This window comes from Neoarius graeffei, chromosome 21 (assembly GCF_027579695.1).
Source record: "Neoarius graeffei isolate fNeoGra1 chromosome 21, fNeoGra1.pri, whole genome shotgun sequence".
Taxonomy (NCBI): Eukaryota; Metazoa; Chordata; class Actinopteri; order Siluriformes; family Ariidae; genus Neoarius; species Neoarius graeffei.
Window position 1 is genome coordinate 3,833,368 of NC_083589.1, and position 15,076 is coordinate 3,848,443.

Below are 15,076 nucleotides of genomic sequence, written 5' to 3' on the forward strand. Positions count from 1 at the left end.
AAGAGAGAGTGAGAGAAAGACAGAGAGAGATAGAGAGAGTGAGAGAGACAGAGTGAGAGAGAGACAGAGAGAGAGATAAAGAGAGAGTGAGAGAGAGACAGAGAGAAAAAGATAGTGAGAGACAGTGAGAGACAAAGAGAGAGTGAGAGACCGAGAGAGAGACAAAGAGAGAGTGAGAGAGAGACAGAGAGAAAAAGATAGTGAGAGAGACAGAGAGAGAGAGAGACAAAGATAGAGTGAGAGACAGAGAGAGAGAGACAGAGTGCGAGAGAGAGATAAAGAAAGAGAGAGAGAGATAAAGTAAGAGTGAGAGAGAGACAAAGAGACAGAGAGAGACAAAGAGAGAGAGAGACAGAGAGAGAGACAGCGAGAGACAAAGAGAGAGTGAGAGAGAGACAGAGAGACAAAGATAGAGTGAGAGAGACAGAGAGTGAGAGAGTGAGAGAGAGACAGAGAGAAAAAAATAGTGAGAGAGACAGAGAGAGAGAGACAAAGATAGAGTGAGAGAGAGAGAGAGAGAGAGAGAGAGAGAGAGAGAGAGACAAAGAGAGAGTGGGAGAGACAGAGAGAGACAAAGAGAGAGTGAGAGAGATAGAGAGAAAAAGATAGTGAGAGAGAGACAGAGACAGACACAAAGAGAGAGTGAGAGAAAGACACAGAGAGATAGAGTGAGAGAGAGACAGAGAGAGAGAATTAAAGAGAGAGTGAGAGAGAGACAGAGAGAAAAAGATAGTGAGAGAGACAGCGAGAGACAAAGAGAGAGTGAGAGAGACAGAGAGAAAAAGATAGTGAGAGAGAGACAGCGAGAGACAAAGAGAGAGTGAGAGAGACAGAGAGACAAAGAGTGAGAGAGACAGAGAGAGAGATAAAGATAGAGTGAGACAGAGAGAGTGAGAGAGACAAAGAGAGAGTGGGAGAGACAGAGAGAGACAAAGAGAGAGTGAGAGAGACAGAGAGAAAAAGATAATGAGAGAGAGACAGAGAGAGAGACAAAGATAGAGTGAGAGAGAGAGATACAAAGAGAGAGTGAGAGAGAGACAGAGAGAGAGATATAAAGATAGAGTGGGAGAGATAGAGAGAGAGAAAGAGAGAGAGAGAGAAAAAGATAGTGAGAGAGACAGAGAGAGAGATAAAGAAAGAGTGAGAGAGAGAAACAGAGAGTGAGAGAAAGACAGAGAGAGAGACATAGAGAGTGAAATACAGAGAGATAAAGATAGAGTGAGAGAGAGACAGAGAGAGACAAAGAGAGAGAGACAGAGAGAGATAAAGAAAGAGTGAGAGACAGAGAGAAAAAGATAGTGAGAGAGAGACAGCGAGAGACAAAGAGAGAGTTTGAGAGAGAGACAGAGAGTGAGATAAAGAGAGTGAGAGAGACAGAGAGAGACAAAGAGAGTGTGAGAGACAGAGAAAAAGATAGTGAGAGAGACAGAGAGAGATAAAGAAAGAGTGAGAGACAGAGAGAAAAAGATAGTGAGAGAGACAGAGAGAGAGACAAAGAGAGAGTGAGAGAGACAGAGAGATAGAGTGAGAGAGTGAGAGAGACAGAGAAAGACAAAGAGAGTGAGACAGAGAGAGTGAGAGAGAGACAGAGAAAGATAAAGATAGAGTGGGAGAGAGACAGAGAGAAAAAGATAGTGAGAGAGAGACAGTGAGAGACAAAGAGAGAGTGAGAGAGAGACAGAGAGACAAAGATAGAGTGAGAGACAGAGAGAGAGATAAAGATAGAGTGAGACAGAGAGAGTGAGAGAGACAGAGACAAAGAGAGAGTGGAAGAGACAGAGAGAGAGACAAAGAGAGAGACAAAGAGAGAGTGAGAGACAGAGAGAAAAAGATAGTGAGAGAGAGAGACAAAGAGAGAGTGAGAGAGAGACAGGGAGAGAGATAAAGATAGAGTGGGAGAGACCGAGAGAGACAAAGATAGAGTGAGAGAGAGAGACAGAGAGAGAGAAAGATAGTGAGAGAGACAAAGAGAGAGACAGAGAGAGAAAGAAAGAGTGAGAGAGAGACAGAGAGAGTGAAAGAGAGACAGAGACAGAGAGAAAAAGATAGTGAGAGACAGCGAGAGACAAAGAGTGAGAGTCAAAGATAGAGTGAGAGAGACAAAGTGAGATAAAGAGAGTGAGATAGAGTGAGAGAGAGACAGGGAGAGACAAAGAGAGAGTGAGAGAGAGACAGAGAGAAAAAGATAGTGAGAGAGACAGAGAGAAAGACAAAGAGTGAGAGAGACTGAGAGAGACAGGGAGAGAGACAAAGAGAAAGAGTGAGAGAGAGAGAGAGAGAGAGAGATAAAGATAGTGAGAGAGAGACAGAGAGAGAGAGACAGAGAGAGTGAGAGAGAGACAGAGAGAGGGGGAGAGAGACAAAGACAGAGAGAGACAACGAGAGAGGGAGAGAGAGAAAGATAGAGTGAGAGGGAGAGAGAGAAAGGGGGAGAGAGACAAAGATGGAGTGAGAGAGAGTGTGAGAGGATGAAAGATGGAGGTGAAGTCGATGCATATTGATACACAGATGATGTGTGATGTTGAAGCAGAGTGTGTCTGTGTGTTTCTCTCTAATGGAGCTTCTCCTCTCCGTGTGTGATGTTATCTGGTGGTTGTGGTGCTGAAAGCTCCTCGGCTCTTTGTTGAGCGCTGTGAGGATGCGGACCCTCGAGTGCACTAAAAGCTTCAGCTTGAATTAAAAACTGCAGTTTATTATTTCCTTCTGGAGGAGGTTAATAAGGAAAAGCTGTGATGCAAGGAAATTACGCAGAAACTGGATGATGAAGGTTTCATTGTTTCATTTGGTGATAAAGATGTTTCTCTTTATACGAGTTGAACAATTCCCACCCTTTTAATATCCTCCTCCTGATAAAGGCAGAATAGTGCACTTCTCTCGCTTTTATACGCCACACAATGACATCTAGTGAGAGCAAGAAAGGGCCACAAAAAGGCTATGGAGCCTGCAGGAATGAGGGGGTTTGGTGATTTGTGACACGCCCGCACACTCCCCAAGGAGAGTGAAAACAAATCGATATTCCAAACCTCCAGCTGTGTTCCCCAGATAGCAAGGGATGTTTGACATGTGCTTGGATTTCAAGCAATTAATTTGGAAACCACAGACGCGTGAACGGTATAATAAAGGGAACCCTGGAAAATACGGTATGTAAAAACCTGCAAACCCTGAAATCCAGCGAACGCTGAAAAAGAGCTCTGGAAGATAAGAAGCACTGTGAACTACAGAATAATGTAAGTGCAGAATTCAGGAAATTCAGGATATTAGAGACGTGCTGGAATCCAGTAATGCTGTTAAAGAGGAAACAAAGAAACTACGGAATACAAAACTCTGAACATTAAAACTATGGAATGCAAAAAAAAAAACAAGGCAGGAAGAAAACGAATTAGTAAACAACGGAAGCTAGGAATGTTACAAAATATCTGGAAGTAGGGAACGCAAAACTGGAAAAGTGAAGAACAAAGAAACCGGGGGCACTGGAAACTCAGGACTGCTGGTACTGAGCAAAACCGGAATGCTGGAAATGGGAACATGGGATCCAGGGAATAGAAAACTAGGATTACTAAATCTGGAATTTTACAAACAAAGCAAAAGGAAAATGGGGACACAGGGATGTAGGGAAGACTTGAAAATAAATGGAAATGCTGAAAACTAGCAAGTGTGGAAATTAGGGAATGGTGGAAACCAGGAATGCTGTAAACCTATGGAATGTCAAACAAATGAACAGGGAATTTAGGAAACACTGGAAACTGGGTAATGACTGAAACTTGGGAGCACAGGGCTCTGAGAAACACTGGAAAACTGGGAACCCTGGAAACTACACAGGAATACCGGAGCACAGGGAAAACGGGATCACTGGGAAAAAGCATGACCACTAACTGGGCCTGGATTTGAAGATTCCCTTTGGTTTTGGTTCAAAAGTCCTATTACTGTCCATCCCATTCCTGCCGCTGCCCCATCTCCTATCTCATCGTAATGTTCCACAGAACGTTGGGTGGAGCCCTGAGTGTGGGAAGAGCTGCTGGTATTCCAGTTTAACCAGGATTTCATTCGGACTGGGGAAATTTTAAAAATTAACATTCAGGAAACATTAGAGCATTAAAGCTAATGAGACAGACTGCACACTCGTGTCCTGTTACAGAACGGAGGCTCCGTCACACACCATCGCTAACTTTATTACAGAAGAATCATGGACTGGGTTTCAGGGACAAACACGGCGCCGAGAGCCATCCAGAACAGGATGAGAATTATCACATGTAACAGGTTTATCAAACAACACAGGAAGAGATAAAGATGAGCACATGGAAAAGAATAAGTGTGTGATTAAAATTAAACTCGAGCAACTGATCGATAAATCCATCTCTTAATCCATCAGAGAGAGAGAGAGAGAGAGTGAGTAGTGGAGACGATATAATGTTGGAGATTAAACGAAGACAAATAATGGAATTTTTGTGTAAATGAAAAATGGAAACACAGAAAAACCTACAGATTGGCTTTAATTACACCAGGAAGCAATAAACCTGGGAAATATTGGAAAATATGGAGCTAGGACACAAGGAAAACTGGAAACTATGAAATATTCTAAACTGGGGGAAACTAGAAACAAGAAACTGGAGGCTAGAGAACATTGGGAAGGAGGGAATCTTCAGCTAGGATGCTGTGAAATTAAGGGCAGAGGAAACTTGGAATACTGCTCAAAAGAGAATATCAGAAAACAATAGAAATGAGGAAAACTAGTTGCTAGGAAACAGCAGGAATACGGGGAAAGACTGAAAACTGGAAAAAAGATGAAAACGTAAAAGATTTTTAAAAAACAAGGAAATTATGGGACATTGAAAATCGAAAAACATTAAAGGAAATAATGAATAAGGAAACTAGGAAACTTGGTTATGGAACATTTATGGAACCAGGCAGCCATCGGAAAATGGGAAAATTACTAACTAAAATTACTAAGTAATTCCCACATTTCAGTATTCCCACGAAATTTCACGATTCCTTTACTCGTGAAATTTCATGGGAATACTGAAATGCGGGAAAACTAGTAATGAGGGAATACTGAAAATGAGGAAAATAGAAATTACTTGATCTGAGGAACGCAGAAATCTCCGAACAGAAACACAGGAGGGAAAGCCGTTATTTCAGATCTGCTCACAGACACATTCGGTTCTAATTCATGTGATGATGGTCACATGACCGATGACTCAAATCAGGTTTTCGGATTTCTCTCGGCCCGGAAGGGTTTCACTCGGGGAGGTGTGATGTTCTGCTCAGAAGGGTGTTTTGGCATTTTATGGGGTTTCAAGGACACACAGAGGTGTGAGTGTAAAATGAACACAGTGCGTGTCCTCATCAGCAGGACTGCTGTAACCACACACACACACACACACACCCTCATCTCATTTACACCTGAACACATTCGCAAACACACAGAGTATCCAACTGCTCCTCCACAGGATTCCTCAAACCCCCGTGTTACTGGAAAATTAAAGAACACCGAGAACTAGAAAATACCAGAAACAAGGAAAAACTTCAACCAAACAAGAGTGGAAACGGGAAAACACAGAAGACTGGAGAACCATGTACATTAGAGAACAGTGGAAAATGGAGGAAAAAAACAAACTGAAGACTGGGGACTGGAGAACAGTCAGAATGGGTAAAACAGTGGAAATGGAGAACAGAGAGAACTGGAGAATGGTGGGAATTTGAGAACAGAGGGAACTGGAGAATGGAGAGAACTGGAGAACAATTGTAACTGAAGAACAGTGGGAACTGGAGAACAGTGGGAATTTGGAGGCGCTGTGGCTCAGTCGACTAAGGCGCCATACCATAAATCCGGGGACCCGGGTTTGATTCCAACCCGAGGTCATTTCCCGATCCCTCCCCATCTCTCTCTCCAGCTCATTTCCTCTCCAGTCTCTACGCTGTCCTATCCAATAAAGGTGAAAAAAGCCCCCCCAAAAAATCTTAAAACAGTGGGAATTTGAGAGTGGGAACTGGAAAAGATTTTTTTTTATCTAATTTAAAAATATATTTTAATATTTTAAAAAGCATGAAAATGAAAGAGATTTATTTTGTAGAAACGTTTCAGTGATAAAACCCAGAACCCGTGGAACACTGCGTTTTAGAGAAATGGGGTTATTTCTGGAGAAGTGAGAACTCAGGAACTAAATCAAGCCTCTGGTGCTGAAACGCCAGCATAGAGGGTGTGTGTGTGTGTGTGTGTGTGTGTCGTGAGAGTGGTACTGCACCTCCTACTAGAGTGATAATTGGGTAAAGCTTTTACACTTTCATAAAACCTGGAGAAGTGGGAGAGATGGGATTTGGGTTCGGATCTCAGAGTTCTGACATTTCAGAGATGTGTTCTTAAAGTGAGAGAAAGAAATGGATGAGCTTTGACTCACATGCTGTACACACACACACACTAGCACAGGTTACTATAGTAACAATCATGTGCTGTACCAGCAAAACTATCAGAGAAACATATTTAAAGTAATCTTTTATTGAATAAACGTGTGATCTTAAACTTTTTGTCTAAACTGAGGATTGTTGCGAGAGTAATGGTGAATTTAAAATGGATCAATAAATGACAACGGGACGGGAAATAAAATCAGAGCAGCGTGCTGTTCAGGGATTTCTGTGTTCTTATTTTTGTGTTTTCGTTGATTGGAGCTCTGGAGCTCTTTTCATAAAACTTCAGCTTTGTAAAGAGAGACGGGGAGAGAGAGAGATGAATCATTCAGTATCAGCTTCAAGGAGGTGTGTAAAGGCAAAGTGCTGACTTTAAACACAGATATAATCAGAGATCTTTGGCAAAGATTGTTTTGTGCGTCAACTCTTTTGTTTAAACACACACACACACACAATATTTTGTTTATTATTGGTGGTAGTGAACTTATTTCATAGCTCTGTAATAACTAATGATAATTACTTGCTTATAATTGTAGAATTAATTACATTAAAATAATTTTAATGGATTGAATTCAGTTTACATACCAGAACAGATGGTATTTTATGAAGTCTTTCACAGTGGAACTGATGGAGTACTTCTTAGAAACCAAATGAGCATTCCAGGAAACAGGAGAATAACAAATACTCAAGAACAAACACCTGCATTCACCATCACACACTGACACTCACCATCACACACCAACACTCACCATCATCATCATCGTCCGGCTGCGCTGCAGTCGACCACCAGTCTTCTCCACGATCAACGATCTGTCACCAGGTCAGCAATGTCTTCCGGCCGCAAGTCGCCCTCAGAATCTCCCAACAGAGACCTGATATAGCCCAGGAAGTTGAGCTGCTGGCGTCCTGGGCGCCTTTTGCTGTGCGTTGGTACATACAGGGCATATGTCCGGCATGGTTCCCCCACAGGCATTCTGAGTACATGCCCCAGGAGTCAGAGTTGACGCTGCCTCACTGTGGTGATTAGGGGTTGAGTGTTGGTCAACTTGTAAATCCAGGCGTTGCTCACATGGTCTAGGCGCTTTATGTTAAGCATAACCCTATAGCATGACGTGGCGAATGCGTTTAGCTTGTTTTCCATGTCCCCCAAGCTAAACGCGTTCGCCACTCACCATCAAACACCAACACTCACCATCAAACACCAACACTCACCATCACACACCAACACTCACCATCACACACCAACACTCACCATCAAACACCAACACTCACCATCAAACACCAACATTCACCATCACACACCAACACTCACCATCAAACACCAACACTCACCATCACACACCAACACTCACCATCACACACCAACACTCACCATCACACACCAACACTCACCATTAAACACCAACATTCACCATCACACACCAACACTCACCATCAAACACCAACACTCACCATCACACACCAACACTCACCATTAAACACCAACATTCACCATCACACACCAACACTCACCATCACACACCAACACTCACCATTAAGCACCAACATTCACCATCACACACCAACACTCACCATCACACACCAACACTGACCATTAAACACCAACACTCACCATCACACACTGACATTCACCATCACACACCAACACTCACCATCACACACCAACACTCACCATTAAGCACCAACACTCACCATCACACACCAACACTCACCATCACACACCAACACTCACCATCAAACACCAACATTCACCATCACACACCAACATTGACCATTAAACACCAACACTCACCATCACACACTGACATTCACCATCACACACCAACACTCACCATCACACACCAACACTCACCATCAAACACCAACATTCACCATCACACACCAACATTGACCATTAAACACCAACACTCACCATCACACACTGACATTCACCATTAAACACTAACATTCACCATCACACACCAACACTCACCATCAAACACCAACATTCAGATCACACACCGACATTCACCATCACACACCAACATTCACCATTAAACACTAACATTCACCATCACACACCAACACTCACCATCAAACACCAACATTCACATCACACACTGACATTCACCATCACACACCAACATTCACCATTAAACACCAACATTCACCATCACACACCAACACTCACCATCAAACACCAACATTCACCATTAAACACCAACATTCACCATCACACACCAAAACTCACCATCAAACACCAACATTCACCATCACACACCAACATTGACCATTAAACACCAACACTCACCATCACACACTGACATTCACCATCACACACCAACACTCACCATCACACACCAACACTCACCATCAAACACCAACATTCACATCACACACTGACATGCTGACATTCACCATCACACACCAACATTCACCATTAAACACTAACATTCACCATCACACACCAACACTCACCATCACATACTGACATTCACCATCACACACCAACACTCTCCATCAAAGTCAAGTTTATTTGTATAGCGCTTTTAACAATAAACATTGTCACAAAGTAGCTTTACAGAATTTGAATGACTTAAAACATGAGCTAATTTTATCCCTAATCTATCCCCAATGAGCAAGCCTGTGGCGACGGTGGCAAGGAAAAACTCCCTCAGACGACATGAGGAAGAAACCTCGAGAGGAACCAGACTCAAAAGGGAACCCATCCTCATTTGGGCAACAACAGACAGCATGACTATAACATTAACAGTTTTAACATGAAGTCAGTTTCGTTGATGTTATAAACTCTTCACTGATGGAAACTTGAGTGCAAAACTGTTCATGACAACTGCAGTCCTAAAGTTAGCAAGTCAACTGTAGTCCTCAGCCATAAAAGCATTACTGTAAGCCATCAAACACCAACACTCACCTTCACAAACCAACATTTTCCATCAAACACCAACATTCACCATTACACCCTGACATTCACCATCGCACACCGATATTGACCATCAAACACCAACACTCACCATCAAACACCAACATTCACCTTCACACACCAACATTGTCCATCACACAGTGACGTTCACCATCACACCCTGACACTCTATCACACACCAACCTTGAAACATGAACATTCACCAACAAACACTGACATTTCCATCTAATAAAGGTCATCATCAACATTTTCCTTGGGACGTAGCAAAGACGTTCTGCAGATTCTGCAATTTAATTTGATATTTGATGGTGAATTAGGGACTTATTTTTGAATGAAATTTGATAAAGTGTAGGTGTTTGATAGTGTTTAAGAAAGACTGTAGGTTTTTGATGTCGTTTGATGGAGACTGTAGGTGTTTGACAGAGAGTGTGGGTGTTCAATGGAGAATGTGGGTGTTCGATGGTGTTTGACAGAGAGTGTAGGTGTTTGATGGTGTTTAACGGACAGTGTCGGTGTTTGACGGAGAGTGTGGGTGTTTGATGGTGTTTGACGGAGAGTATAGGTGTTTAATGGAGAGTGTGGGTGTCTGATGGAGAGTGTGGGTGTTCAATGGTGTTTGACGGAGACTGTAGGTGTTTGATAGAGAGTGTGCGTGTTTGATGGAGAATGTGCACTTTCGATTGTGTTTGACAGAGAGTGTAGGCATTTGACAGAGAGCGTGGGTGTCTGACGGAGAGTGTGGGTGTTTGATAGTGTTTGATAGAGAGTGTAGGTGTTTGATGGAGAGTGTGGGTGGTCGATGGAGAATGTGGGTGTTCAATGGCGTTTGATGGAGAGTGTAGGCATTTGACGGAGAGTGTGGGTGTTTGATGGAGAATGTGGGTGTTTGATGGAGGATGTGGGTGTCTGACAGAGAGTGTGGGTGTTCGATGGTGTTTGACGGAGACTGTATGAGTTTGACGGAGATTGTGGGTGCTTGATGGAGAATGTGTGTTTGATGGAGAATGTGGATGTTCGATGGTTTTTGGTGGAGAGTTTATGAGTTTGATGGAGAGTATAGGTGTTTGATGGAGAGTGTGGTTATTTGACAGAGGGTGTGGGTGTCTGACGGAGAGTGTGGGTGTTCAATGGTGTTTAATGGAGAGTGTATGAGTTTGACGGAGACTGTGGGTGTTTGATGGAGAATGTGGATGTTCGATGATTTTTGGTGGAGAGTGTAGGTGTTTGACGGAGAGTGTGGGTGTTTGACGGAGAATGTGGGTGTCTGACAGAGAGTGTGGGTGTTCGATGGTGTTTAACGGAGAGTGTATGAGTGACGGAGATTGTGGGTGTTTGATGGAGAATGTGGAAGTTTGATGGTGTTTGGTGGAGAGTGTGGGTGTTTGATGGTGTTTGACGGAGAGTGTGGGTGTTTGATGGTGTTTGACAGAGAGTGTGGGTGTTTGACAGAGAATGTGGGCATTTGACGGAGAGTGTGGGTGTTTGATGGTGTTTGACGGAGCGTGTGGGTGCTTGACGGAGAGTGTGGGTGTTTGATGGTGTTTGACAGAGAGTGTGGGTGTTTGATGGTGTTTGACAGAGAGTGTGGGAGTTTGATGGTGTTTAATGGAGCATGTGGGTGCTTGACAGAGAGTGTGGGTGTTTGATGGTGTTTGACGGAGAGTGTGGGTGCTTGACGGAGAGTGTGGGTGTTTGATGGTGTTTGACAGAGAGTGTGGGAGTTTGATGGTGTTTGACGGAGAGTGTGGGAGTTTGATGGTGTTTGACAGAGAGTGTGGGAGTTTGATGGTGTTTGACGGAGAGTGTGGGAGTTTGGTGTTTGATGGAGTGTGTGGGTGTTCGATGGTGTTTGATGGAGACTGTATGAGTTTGACAGAGATTGTGGGTGTTTGATGGAGAATGTGTGTTTGATGGAGAATGTGGATGTTCGATGGTTTTTGGTGGAGAGTGTATGAGTTTGATGGAGAGTATAGGTGTTTGATGGAGAGTGTGGTTATTTGACAGAGAGTGTGGGTGTCTGACGGAGAGTGTGGGTGTTCAATGGTGTTTAATGGAGAGTGTATGAGTTTGACGGAGACTGTGGGTGTTTGATGGAGAATGTGGATGTTCGATGATTTTTGGTGGAGAGTGTAGGTGTTTGACAGAGAGTGTGGGTGTTTGACGGAGAATGTGGGTGTCTGACAGAGTGTGTGGGTGTTCGATGGTGTTTAACGGACAGTGTATGAGTGACGGAGATTGTGGGTGTTTGATGGAGAATGTGGAAGTTTGATGGTGTTTGGTGGAGAGTGTAGGTGTTTGATGGTGTTTGACAGAGAGTGTGGGTGTTTGACAGAGAATGTGGGCATTTGACGGAGAGTGTGGGTGCTTGACGGAGAGTGTGGGTGTTTGATGGTGTTTGACGGAGCGTGTGGGTGCTTGATGAAGAGTGTGGGTGTTTGATGGTGTTTGACGGAGAGTGTGGGTGTTTGATGGTGTTTGACGGAGAGTGTGGGTGTTTGATGGTGTTTGACGGAGAGTGTGGGAGTTTGATGGTGTTTGACGGAGTGTGTGGGTGTTTGATGGTGTTTGACGGAGAGTGTGGGTGCTTGACGGACATTGTGGGTGTTTGATGGTGTTTGATGGAGAGTGTGGGAGTTTGATGGTGTTTGACGGAGAGTGTGGGTGCTTGACGGAGATTGTGGGAGTTTGATGGTGTTTGACGGAGAGTGTGGGAGTTTGGTGTTTGATGGAGTGTGTGGGTGTTCGATGGTGTTTGACGGAGACTGTATGAGTTTGACAGAGATTGTGGGTGTTTGATGGAGAATGTGTGTTTGATGGAGAATGTGGATGTTCGATGGTTTTTGGTGGAGAGTGTATGAGTTTGATGGAGAGTATAGGTGTTTGATGGAGAGTGTGGTTATTTGACAGAGAGTGTGGGTGTCTGACGGAGAGTGTGGGTGTTCAATGGTGTTTAATGGAGAGTGTATGAGTTTGACGGAGACTGTGGGTGTTTGATGGAGAATGTGGATGTTCGATGATTTTTGGTGGAGAGTGTAGGTGTTTGACAGAGAGTGTGGGTGTTTGACGGAGAATGTGGGTGTCTGACAGAGTGTGTGGGTGTTCGATGGTGTTTAACGGAGAGTGTATGAGTGACGGAGATTGTGGGTGTTTGATGGAGAATGTGGAAGTTTGATGGTGTTTGGTGGAGAGTGTAGGTGTTTGATGGTGTTTGACAGAGAGTGTGGGTGTTTGACAGAGAATGTGGGCATTTGACGGAGAGTGTGGGTGCTTGACGGAGAGTGTGGGTGTTTGATGGTGTTTGACGGAGCGTGTGGGTGCTTGATGGAGAGTGTGGGTGTTTGATGGTGTTTGACGGAGAGTGTGGGTGTTTGATGGTGTTTGACGGAGAGTGTGGGAGTTTGATGGTGTTTGACGGAGAGTGTGGGTGTTTGATGGTGTTTGACGGAGAGTGTGGGTGTTTGATGGTGTTTGACGGAGAGTGTGGGTGTTTGATGGTGTTTGACGGAGAGTGTGGGAGTTTGATGGTGTTTGACGGAGAGTGTGGGTGTTTGATGGTGTTTGACGGAGAGTGTGGGAGTTTGATGGTGTTTGACGGAGTGTGTGGGTGTTTGATGGTGTTTGACAGAGAGTGTGGGTGCTTGACGGAGATTGTGGGTGTTTGATGGTGTTTGACGGAGAGTGTGGGAGTTTGATGGTGTTTGACGGAGAGTGTGGGTGCTTGACGGAGATTGTGGGAGTTTGATGGTGTTTGACGGAGAGTGTGGGAGTTTGATGGAGATTGTGGGTGTTCGATGCAGTGTGTAGGTGTTTATCTGATGATGGTCTGTCCTTTCAGCAGCACTGCGATGTTCATTAGTGCAGGCAGGTGATAATTACACTCTGATCCTCATCGCTCAGCCCCTCACACACTTTATAAAGAGATATTTTCTTTTGTGTGTGTGCGTGTGTGTGTGTGTGTGTGTGTGTGTGTGTGTGTGTAATTACAACTCTCTACTGAGACTTTAATGTAAAAATGTGAGTCACTGTGAGAGAGAAGCTAAACTGTACAGGTGCACATTAGCAGTATTCAGAGAACTCTCTAGAGAGGGAGAGAGAGAGAGAGAGGGAGGGAGGGAGGGAGTGACAGAGGGAGAGAGAGAGGGAGAGAGCTCTCTCTCGTCCTCCTCCACACTCCCAGAATTCAGCTTGGCCCGCCCACGTCCTGAACGAATAATTTAACATGTCATCAGGAGCTGCTGTCAGTCCTGATCACCCTCAAACCTCCTCTGTCTGTCTGTCTGTCTGTCTCTTTCTACCCATCCCTCATTCTCTATCTGTCCCTCTCTACACATCCCTCACTCTCTCTCTTAGACTATCTCTCTGTCTCTTTTTTGGTTTCTTTCTCTGTTCTTTTTCTGTCTGTCTTTATTAGTACACTCCTCTCTCTCTCTCTCTCTCTCTCTCTCTCTGTTTATAACTTTTATTGCATTTTGTTTTTTTCTTTGTTTTTTGTCTCTCTCTTTCTCTGTTAGGACGTATCTCTCCCTATCTTCTTGACCCCCCCCCCCCATTTTATCTGTCTACCTGAATAGCCCTCTTTCTTTTTTATCTTTCCTTTTGTCCTCCTCTCATCTATCTGTTTCATTTTCTTCACTCACCCTTTGTCTCGATTTATTTTTCCTGTCCTTATCTTTTATTGTCGTATTTTTCATCTCTCTATCTCTCTGTACCTGTCTGAAAGAGTGAATGAAGTCAGCTGTGTAAACACTTCACCACAACACTAATTACAACCTGTCATAGACAAGGACAAACACCATGACGTTAACAAGGGCAACACGGAAAAACCCCTCAGTGTACACACACACACACACACACACACACACACACAGCTGTATGTATTTTCCACAGTGACCAGAAGAGCAGCAACTTCCACTGTATGGCGTTCATGTGGACCGTGTAGTGTATGGGGGTGTGGCTTGGGACACGCCCACAGTGGGCTGATGTGTACCTGTGTTTCATGGTGTTTTTCCTCCTCCGTTCTCATCCAGTGCCATCTCTCTATCTCCCTCTCCCTTTTTTCTCTTCCTTTCTCTCTCTCTCTCTCTCTCTCCCCCTCTCTCTATCTCCCTCTCTCTCTCTGTCTCTCTCCCTATCTCCCTCTCTCTCTCTTCCTTTCTCTCTCTCTCTTTCCCTCTCTCTCTGTCTCTCTATCTATCTCCCTCTCTTTATCTCCCTCTCTATCTCTCTCTTTCCCTCTCTCTCTCTCTTTATCTCCCTCTCTCTATCTATCTCTCTTTCCCTCTCTCTCTCTCTCTCTCTTTAACTCCCTCTCTCTTTCTCTCTATCTCCCTCTCTCTCTGTCTCTCTCTCTATCTCCCTCTCTCTCTTCCTTTCTCTCTCTCTCTTTCCCTCTCTCTCTGTCTCTCTATCTATCTTCCTCTCTTTATCTCCCTCTCTATCTCTCTCTCTTTCCCTCTCTCTCTTTATCTCCCTCTCTCTCTCTTTATCTCCCTCTCTCTATCTATCTCTCTTTCCCTCTCTCTCTCTCTCTTTAACTCCCTCTCTCTTTCTCTCTATCTCCCTCTCTCTGTCTGTCTCTCTCTCCCTCTCTCTCTCTTTCTGTCTCTCTCAGTCTCTCTCTTTCTCCTCTCATCTGCAATGATCCCCCTCTCATTGTGAATAATAACAGACTGAAGCAGATGGAGAAAAACTCACAGAGCCATAAAGATCACCGACTGACACAATCAGGGTGGAAATTATTATTTTCCCCCGTGA

The 15,076-nt window shown here is 44.1% G+C and overlaps 1 protein-coding gene across 2 annotated transcripts in view; it reads left to right on the forward strand.

Annotated features, from left to right (window-relative positions):
• syt1a (synaptotagmin Ia) overlaps window positions 1-15,076 on the forward strand; it is a 183,920-nt gene that overhangs the window by 68,737 nt on the left and 100,107 nt on the right. The window lies entirely within an intron of this gene.